Below are 8,903 nucleotides of genomic sequence, written 5' to 3' on the forward strand. Positions count from 1 at the left end.
GAGAAATGAACCCAGCAGATGAAACATAAGCTGGATGCACCAACTGGCAGTATTTTCTCATCATGAATTTGGCCCATAGGGATGAACCTTGACGAAAACGAAACCATAATTTAATGGAGAAGCTTTCCACAATATTTTTGAGCCATGCGAAATCCAAGACCCCTTCAGAGACAGGAAGACATGCACGAGACCACCTCGCCCAATGTCATTTCTTATCCAAGGATCTGGATCCCCACATGAAACCATTGAAAACATTCTCAAGCCTCTCCATAACTGCCAGAGGTGGCTGGACTACCTGGAACATGTAAATGGGAACCGAAAGGAGGACACTCCTAAGGAGGGTCATACGGCTCCCCGGGGAAAGAGTTTTAAGCTCCCAACCCTCCAACTTCTTCCTCACCATCTGCACAAAGGGAGCAAAAAGAGAGCAAACTCTATTCCCACGAAACAAAGGAACTCCGAGGTATTTGATAGGAAGACAACCCTCCCCAAACCCAGTGATACGAAGGAGACGGGAACGAGTATGACCAGAACACCTCGGAGGCAAAATAATGACGCTCTTAACAGCATTCACCAACTGCCCCGAGCAGTTTTCATAGTGATGCAAAAAATCCATGAGACTGTTCATCTCACGAGTCCCACCATTTGCAAAAATAATGATATCATCAGCATAGGCCAGGTGGGAAAGAAGAAGATCACAACAAGATCGGTACCTAATCGCAGGATACTGACGATAAAGACGATCAAGACCACGCGAAAGGTACTCAGCCCCCAAAATGAAAAGAAGAGGGGACAAAGGATCTACCTGCCGGAGACCCCTAGTGGATCCAAAGAATCCAGTGAGTGAACCATTGATATTAACTGAAAATTGGCAATGAGAAATGCAGGCAGATATCATCGACACTACCTGCTCTGAAAAGCCATAATGCCTCAAAACATCCAACAGAAAAGACCATTGGACCCTATCAAAGGTTTAGGGTTTAGGGTTTTTTTTTTTTTAAGATAAACACCGCCGGAAGCGGGGGGGTTAGACAGACCCCTACCTGTATATATCATCAAACTCAAAATACAAGGTAAAACCTAAAGAGAGGAGGATAAAATCAACACTTCTCAAAAGGCTAGTCATACAAATAAAAAACAAAAACCTAGGGTGGCAAATACACAAGCCGAAAACTAATCCCTAAGTAAAATGCATAATAAAAATAAACACAAGCGATCAGTGCTAAATACATGAAAACAAAGCGAAAAATATCTAAACAGTAGTGATCCAGCTCAGAAGTAGGTGCAAAAGACCATCGATGGTACCTTTCCCTGAGCTGTCTGTCGATGTAATGCCAATCTGAAAAGTACATCCTAATCAAAGAACTGGCAGCTGTAAAGGATCCCGCAGTCAAAAAAGTAAACAGCTGTAAAGTCACATCATGAGTAACGCGAATGAATGGAACTCTAGGCCAAATAAACCACTGAGAGAAAATATCCAGAAACTCCATATCACTCGGCAAAAAACATAAGAACAGAAGTCGGCGGACAAGGAGAAGCCTGCAGAGAACGCCCACCAGATAACAGGGGTAGTCCAAAGAAACGCACCAACGAGGCAAGTGCTGGGACTCACCCCAACCCAATGGAGCAAAACAAGGAGGGTGCAAGTGTCTGGGCCCACTTGCACAGGACAAAGTGGGTGCGAGTGTCTGATCCCACTCACACAAGACTAGCAAAACGGGGAAATAAAGAAACCCCCGAAATAACAGTACCTGCAAAGAAAAAATATACATATACATATAGAAAGATCGAAGAAATGGATCCAAGTGAAGGGAAGGGCTGCAAATAGCTAAGAAGATCTATATCTCAGGTAGGGAAGCCCGGAGGTATCCAAGCGAGCAAGTATGGAAATGTGCCTAGGGAGGGAAGGACCTAACTCTAAGGTAAAGTGCCTAAGGGTATGGGCCCTCGCCGCCAACGCATCTGCCACCGAATTACCCTCCCGGAATATATGCGAAATATGAACAGACCGCCCCTCAAAAGGACTAGAATACTGGATACAATGTGATCAAGACCCCAGCAACATCGACGGGAACGAATGAGCTGAATAGAAGTCAGAGAATCAAGCTCGATCCAAAGAGGGAAAAAATAATGATCAGAACAAAGGAGAAGACCCCTCCAAACCGCCCAAAGCTCAGCCCGGAGAGAAGACCCAGCTCCAATGAACTCGTTGAATGAGAGCACAACCCTCCCGGAATCATCCCGAACAACGCCACTAGCAGAGGAGTCCCCAGATAGACCACGCGAGCTCCCATCCACATTAAGCTTGAAACACCCTGATGGCGGTCGCAGCCAGCGAACAATCGCCATCCTATGGAATCTGTGGATAGCGACCGAAATACCCATCAATCTCGCCACATGAAACACACCCATCCAATGTCTGGGCTTGACAGTACGCGCAGAGTGGGCAAGATGCAGGTAAGACAAAATCTGATACTTCACCGTCTCCCCAGAAACAGAGAGATGACGGTGCTTAGCATCGTTCCGCGCAGTCCAGAGGAACCACAGAACGATGCAGGGGAGAAACTCCCGCACATGGCCCCCCCGGGACCAGACCAAATCCCTCTTCCACGCACTGAGGAACAAACTGAAATCCTCAGTGTCGGGAATACGAACCCGAAACACGGCACCAAAGAAGTGCCAGACAGACCGAGCAACCGGGCTGCGAATGAATATGTGTGTGAATGTCTCTGACATATCACAACACTGACATCTCGAGGCTAATGCAAAACCCCGGCGCTGGAGCACCTCATCAACAGGGAGCCACTGATGCCAGAATCTCCAGAGGAAGAACGACATGGTAGGCCTCAACCAACTCCCCCAACCCGGGCGGAATATATCAGAAGACGGAGCACGCTGACGGATCAGCTCCCAAGCAGATCTCACAGAGAAAGCACCATCGGAGCTATGGATCCATCCTGCCAGATCAGGATCTCCCGCAAGAACAGGAATCAAAACAATCTCCTCGGCAACTGAAGGAGCAACAACCTCACAAAGGCGATCAAAATCCCAGGACCCCTCAGACAGAAAATGAGAGATCCGAACATCACGGCCCCCGCGGACCACACACCGGGAGGACAAAGGAACGTCCCCAAACCAAGTGTCATCCCAAAAGGAACCATCTCCGATTCCAACTCGCCAGCGAATGCAAGGCTCCGCGCGAGGGCGGATCCTGAGGAGACGACGCCAAATGGGGGATAAAGAACCACGGGCGGGGACACAGGCAGGAGCATCAAGTCGGCAATACTTCCGAAAAAGGAATCTCGCCCAGAGAGAGGAGCCCTGCAGAAATCTGAACCACAATTTTATAGAAAATCATTCCACGAGATCTTTCAATCTGCGGAAGCCAAGGCCCCCCTCAAGCACGGGGAGACAAGCCCGGGACCACCGGGCCCAATGCCACTTCTTCTCCAAGGGTCTCGACCCCCAGAGGAAGGCATTGAATGTCAGCTCAAGCTTCTCCATGACAGCCAGAGGTGGCTGAACCACCTGAAACAGATAAATCGGCATGGAGAGAAGCACACTGCGTATCAGGGTCATGCGGCTACCCGGAGAGAGGGTCCGAATCTCCCAACCCTCTAACTTCCTACGAACAGACTGTAGGAGGGGCTCGAAAAGGGAGCATGTCCGATTACCCCGATAAAGGGGAACTCCGAGGTACTTGAGGGGCAGATGACCCTCGGCGAACCCGGTGATGCGCAAAAGCTGGGAGCGGAGGCGCCCAGAGCACCTCGAAGGCAAAATCAAAGAACTCTTGGTAGCATTCACACACTGCCCCGAACAGTTCTCGTAGTGATGCAGAAAGTCTACAAGGCGCTGCAAACCACGAGACCCACCACTGGCAAAAATAATGACATCATCAGCATAAGCCAGGTGGGAGATCAAAATATCACAATCAGAACGGTACCTGAGCGCAGGATGCTGCAGGTAGAGGCGGTCCAGGCCACGAGAAAGATACTCCGCCCCCAAAATGAAGAGAAGGGGAGACAATGGATCGCCCTGCCGGAGGCCTCTGGTGGAACCAAAAAACCCCGATAGAGAACCATTGATGTTCACGGAGAAATGACTATGGGAAATACAGTCCGAGATCAAAGCCACAACACGCTCTGAAAATCAAAAATGTCTCAAAACGTCAAATAGGAAATGACACTGAACCCTATCATAGGCCTTGGCCATATCCAACTTCAAGATGACATTACCACCACGAGAGGGGAGAGTAATGCTGTGAGTGAGCTCCTGGGCAAGAAGAATATTATCCGAGATCATCCGACCCGGAACGAAGCCACTCTGATTCGGGGAAACAAGTCTCTCCACCACATCCCTCAACCGAGAGTACAACAGCTTCGAGATGATTTTGTTCGTGACATTGCACAGACTGATCGGACGGAAGTCCGACCAGGCCCGTGCACCCTCGACTTTGGGAATCAGAGTGATCGTGGTGGCAATAAAACCCTGAGGAATAGGAGATCCTTTGAAAAAATAAAAAACAGCACCAAAAATATCCTGATGGACAATCTCCCAGCAATGCTGAAAGAACGCCGAAGAAAAGCCATCAGGGCCAGCAACGCTATCAAGGTGAATGGAGAAGACGGTCGCGCGGACCTCTTCCAATGAGGGAATCGCAGCAAAACCATCATTCTCCGCGGCAGAGATAACCGAGGGAAAACCCGAAAAATCAGGGAAATCGAGCGCAGAGGGCTCCCCGGTAAGAAGATCCTGGAAAAACAAGGCTCCCGACTGTTGAATCAAATCCTGAGACGTCAGGCAGACCCCATTCTCCCAAATGCGGAAAATTTTATTGGCCACGCGCTTTTTCCTAACCATAATATGGAAGAGTCTGGTGTTCCGCTCATCATCCTCAAGCCAATGGCAAGCCGCTTTCTGTTTCCAAAAATCCGCCTCCATGGCGGTGATACGGGCCAGATCCTCATTGCGATCGGACAGTGAAGTCCAATTCGCATCAGAAGGGTCGGCCTCACAGACAGCCTCGGCTGAACGAACAGCCCTCTCAGCCGCAGTGAGTCTATCAAAGATGTTACCAAAAACATCCCGATTCCACCACCGGAGGTGATGCTTGAGACGCTTCATCTTGGCAAAAAGCCGAGGCATGCCTCTCAAACGGCAAGGCAGATTCCAATTAAGCCTCAGAGTCTGCAAAAAACCATGGTGCCTAACCCACATACACTGGAAGCGAAACGAGCTCGGCCCACGGGCAAAAACAGGAGCAGTAATCAAAAGCGGACAATGATCCGAGACAGTACAAGCGAGATGTTCAACCCGAATCGAGCTGAAATGATCTCCCCAATCAACAGAAACCAAGACCCTGTCCAACCGCTTCCAAATGGTCTTATTCGTCCAAGTGAACGAAGATCCCTCAAAACCAGCATCGATCAGGCCAGAATCAAGAATAAAAGTGTTGAACTCCTCCATGGGTAGCAACCTACCACCACGAGAGCCCAAGCACTCAGACGCATCCCTGATGACATTAAAGTCGCCCCCAACCAGCCAGGGACCCAAAACAGGCTTAACCAAAAGCAAGGAAGCCCAAAGATCCCTACGCTGAACATAATCACATCTAGCATAGACAAAAGAACAAAATATCTCTGTCGGCAAGAAAGAGGCAGAGACTCTGATGTGAAGGAACTGAGCATGATCAAAAACACACTCCGCCCTCACATCAGCAGCAAAAAAAACCCAGATATGACCGGAGAGATTAGAGATGACTCCAGAAAACCCCAAACGACGAGTCATGAATCTCGGATCCAGATCAATCATGGGCTCCAAAACAGCCAAAACGTTAATCTGTTTCTCCTTCACAAAGGCATGCAGCCTCTGCTGAGACTCCGAACCCCGAAGTCCCCGGATATTCCAGATTAAGCAATTCATGGGGAACGGGTGGAAGAAGGATCCGATCGCTTTTTACGCGATCGCCGACCATCATCCTGAGTTCTTTTCCTAGGATTGGACATGTCAGTGTCCAGAATACTACACTCAGACCCACAGCTAACTCCAGACACAGAATGTCGATCAAAATCCTGATCAGGATCAACAGCCGACATGTGACTGGGAATCATCTCAAGAATGGGGGGTCCCTATCGAGCAATCAACTCGTCCATCATAGAAGTGGCATCAGCAGGGGATGTAGGAAAGGATGGGACCGAGTGACTGCTATGATTTTCAATACAAACCTCCGGGGTTACAAACACAGTCCCCACATCCGGGCGTGGAGATCCAAGGTCATCCACGCAATCCACATAATGAACACTCTCATCGTCCTCAGCCACCGTGACCTCAGGGCGGTCAGAAGTAGGGGCCTCCTGATGAGAACTCAAACCGACAGAGGGATCAGGAACACCTAATCCAAGCTCCTCAGAGCCAACCTCTGTGTCCTGCAAATGGGAAAGAACTCCAAGAGAGTTCGAAGCAAGAGGATCATCCCTCGGGAGAGCCTGACGAACAGGTCGCCGTCTCTGTCTACGTCGGAGACCATGGCCATTGACATGAAGCTGGGGCTGTGGTCCCGGAACAACCTCAGGGGCAGCACCCTCCTGGTGTGACTTTCCCACAGTCTCATCCTGAGTCGGGGGAACAGTACCAGCAGGTCTGATCCGGACTGGACGGAGATTCTTTCCATGCGAATAACAAACAGTGGTCGCATGCCCCAGCATTTTGCAATCAGAACAATAAGCTGGAATCTTCTCATAGACTACCTCAATCTCCTGAACGTGATCACCCCAAGACACCCAGATGGACTGGACAGGGGGCTCCAAGACATTAATCTCAACACAAATGCGAGCAAAGGCTCCCCGAGTACCATCTGCTGTGTGATCATCAATCTTAATGGGAGTGCCCAAAAGCTTCGCAAGAGCACAAAGGCTCTTCTTGTCATAAAGATGGAGTGGTAACTCCGGAAGTCGGACCCAAACCGGAGCAAGTGGGGACTCCGCCTGGAAATTTAACTCTGGGGTCCACTTGGAGATTCTGATACCAAGTGGACCGATAAACAAACTGCCCTTGGTCCAAAGACGTGCATAATCCTCCTCATAGGAGAGGACAATCACAAGAAAACCCCTTGGCAAGAATTTCAAATTATACGGTCGCCCAAAACCAAAAGTGGTAAAAGCCGCAGAGGTTTAGGGTTTAGGGTTTCGGGTTAGGGGTTTGGGGTTAGGGGTTTAGGGTTTAGGGTTTTTTTTTTTTTTTTTAATAAAACACCGCCGGAAGCGGGGGGTTAGGCGGACCCCTACCTGTATATATAAACACAAAAGAAATACAAGATAAGGCCTAAACAGAGGGGAGCTATACTAAGACCTCTCTAAAAGCTAGTCTGACGACACATAAAACATAAAAACATAAAACCTAGGGTGGCAAATACATGTGCCAAAATCTAAGCCCTAGGAAAAGCGCATAATAAAAAAGAACATATAAGAGCAGCGCTAAATACATCAAAAAAAATCGAAACATGTCTAAACTGTAAGGATCCGACTCAGATGTAGGTGCAAAAGACAACCAATTGTACCCATCTCTGAGCCGTCTGTCGCTGTAAGTCCAACATGAAAAGGGCATCCTAGTCCGAGATCGGTCTACAGTAAATGATCCCGCAATCAAAATAATATCCGGCTGGAGAAGCACTGTGCAAAAACAGTAGAAGCACAGAAGGAGGACCGCAATCCAGCTGAAGTAAGAGAAACTCCAAATCCCCAGAAGAAGGTGAAAACGTATGGAGCTCATAACGTCATAAATCCAAGCGTGACTGGAACGTTGATATAAGAGGTAGCCAAGAGATAACATGGAGAGCCACCAATGCACGCAGCAAAAGTAGAGAACATATAAAACCCGACATGAATGGAGCTCTGGGCCAGAGAAACCACTGAGAGAGATCATCCAAAGCCACCATAAAACTCGGCAAGAGAACACAAAATATAGAAAGCGGCGGCCAAGGAGAAGCCTGCAGAGAGCGACCGCCAGAGAACAGGGTGGTCCAAATAAAAGCACCAATGGAGAAGGTGCGAGAGTCCACCCAGATCCAAAGAAACAAAGCACTCCAAAGAGACAGTACCTGCAAAGGAAAAAATACATACATATATATATATGTATGTATAGAAATAGATCCAAATAAAGGAAGAGGCTGCAAATAGCTAAGAACATCTGTATCTAAGGTAGGGAAGCCCGGAGATATCCGAGCGGGTCAGGATGGATATGTGTTTGGGTAGTGAAGGACCTAACTCTAAGGTATAAACCCTAATGGTATGAGCCCTCGCCGCCAACGCATTCGCCACCGAATTTCCCTCCCGGAAAATATGTGAAAAATGAACCGCCCGCCCCCTCAAAAGAAACAGAATCCAAGTGACTGTATGATGAAGGTCCCAATGACACCGACTGGAATGCAGGATCTGAAGAGAAATCTGAGAATCGGTCTCAACCCGAAGGGGAAAAAGACCGAGATCGGAACAGATAAGAAGGCCCCTCAAACCGCCCAAAGCTCCGCCCGAACATTGGTCCCGACTCCGATAAACTCGCTAAAGGAGATCACCACCCTGCCAGAAGAATCACGCACAACACCACCGACAGACGACTCCCCAGGATTGCCCCTCGAACTCCCATCAACATTCAGCTTAAAGCACCTAGGAGGTGGAAAGAGCCAACGGAAAATCGCTAACCTATGGGTCCGCTGAAAGGCAACAAAAATTCCCAGCGATCTCGCCGCCTCAAAGGCACCAAGCCAGTGCTTGGGATTAACAATGAAAGCAGCATGGGCAAGACGCAGATAAGACAAAATCTGAGACTTCACAGTCTCCCCAGAAATACGCAACTGACGGTGCTTTGCATCATTACGAGCCATCTAGAGAAACCCACAAACAATG

The sequence above is a fragment of the Primulina tabacum genome, chromosome 3 (genome assembly GCF_025594145.1).
Source record: "Primulina tabacum isolate GXHZ01 chromosome 3, ASM2559414v2, whole genome shotgun sequence".
NCBI classification, from domain to species: Eukaryota; Viridiplantae; Streptophyta; class Magnoliopsida; order Lamiales; family Gesneriaceae; genus Primulina; species Primulina tabacum.